Source organism: Polypterus senegalus, chromosome 11 (assembly GCF_016835505.1).
Source record: "Polypterus senegalus isolate Bchr_013 chromosome 11, ASM1683550v1, whole genome shotgun sequence".
NCBI lineage: Eukaryota > Metazoa > Chordata > Cladistia > Polypteriformes > Polypteridae > Polypterus > Polypterus senegalus.
This window is the reverse complement of record NC_053164.1, coordinates 35,922,890-35,924,570: the sequence shown is the minus strand read 5'-3', so window position 1 is coordinate 35,924,570 and position 1,681 is coordinate 35,922,890. Positions and strand designations below refer to the sequence as shown.

General features: G+C 39.8%; 1 protein-coding gene across 1 annotated transcript in view; it reads right to left on the bottom strand.

Annotated features, from left to right (window-relative positions):
* LOC120538833 overlaps positions 1–830 on the bottom strand; it is a 30,221-nt gene extending 29,391 nt beyond the window's left edge. The window contains exon 1 of the mRNA XM_039768357.1: positions 740–830. The gene's annotated coding sequence lies outside the window, so the exon portion shown is untranslated. The remainder of the gene's footprint in view (positions 1–739) is intronic.
* Positions 831–1,681: the final 851 nt, after the last annotated feature.

The window sequence follows — 1,681 nt, the reverse complement described above, 5'->3', positions numbered from 1 at the left end:
ATTGCTTAACGAAGAACGAATGGAATAACTGGTGTGTGTTCTCTAACGAGCTTGCTTTTAATACAAGTTCTACTCGTGACCCTGTAATGGAAAAGCTGGCAAATGTATTTATTTGTATATCTGTATCGTTCCGAAATCAACATAACTCACCGTTAACAGCAAGATGTCTCGATCAACAGAAGCAACGATACGAAATGTATTGGGGAATCTTTAAAATATTACAAGTAAATACACTTTATTATTTTAAAACGGCGCTGACTTAGGATGGAACATATTTAACTGGATTCTCGCTACCAAATGACAACAGTATTCAGATAACGGCATATCAAATTAACTTGGTCGAATGACACAGTTCACCAAACACGGGGGACACGGGCACAAGGCTTCCACGCGCAAATGAGGAGACAGTCAACCGCAGCAGGCGTGACGCTGCCTTAAAATGGCGTTTCGAGACCCTAATGCGAAACCTGGTTTCCCAAATGAGACGCTTTATTTTTGTTTTCTTTGTCCACAATTTATTGTAGCCTACTATCTTCAATATTTGCGCGTGAGGTACATCGTTTCCCATCTTTTTTATATAAGTCACTTACTTGCAAGAGCGCATTTTGCATTGCTGTAGACAACAATAACCCCATATACTGACGACCTGTCAATGTACTTTACTTCGTGTGTGTTTTCCCTAGTCTATTTGCTACGTAACAATGTGTAAGATGTATATAAAAATAAAATAAAAACCTACCTAAGCAACAATGGATCACAAGTGGCAGCTTCGTTAGTCCTTTAATATAAGCTCAAAAAGCATCGATATTCCAGCATTTGCCTTCACTAAACCTCGCCCACTACTCGACCAGCCAATAGGCGGCGGCGCGGCTTTAACCAGTCTCACAAGGGGTTTCCGGTATTCCCTTTTTCGCGTGCACCACACTCATATGACGTTTAATCACTCCCCCTCGCTTTGTTGTTTACTTCGTTTAATCCTGTTAAACATGAGCCTTTTAAAACAGTGTAAATATAATACCTTTTTACATGCTAAGATTCCTGATATTTGTAAATGTAATTCTCTGTAAGCATGAAGGATGAACTGTAATGTGCACTCATCTCAACAGTAGATGATGAAAACCAACTAACGGGACTGGCATCCCGTTATAATGTACGGGCCCGACCGCGCCCACATTTGTGGCTAAAAAAGAGAAGTTGAACGGGCCATAGAGTGACCGAAAACAGGGTGACTGTCTGCAGCTAAACACCTTTGGACCACCGGCTGCATCACAGTTTGCATATCTGCTGCGTATCTCTACCCTATTAACACTTCTTTACCTTTTACAAAGGTTTCTTCAACGGGCGTCGGAGATGCGGATCGAACTAATTAGTCTTACTTATACTTTAAAAATTTTTAATAGAAATTAAAGAGTTTTTTTCCAACATCCAAAGCCGTGCTAGCTTGATTAAAAGCCATGACTAAATTTGTCTGAAACGATTGTAGGCACGAGTGTACAGGTACTGTTGTCTACTGGGATGGACTTGGATTCTCCACCAACCTGAATTGGACAAATGGATTAGAAAATGGATGGATGCAATAAACGCCTCAGAAATTAGCTAATAGCATTAAAAGAAGAAAAAAAAGTTCTATCCATTTCTTCATTCCATCTCAGAATCTATTACTAGGTACAAACTAAAAACA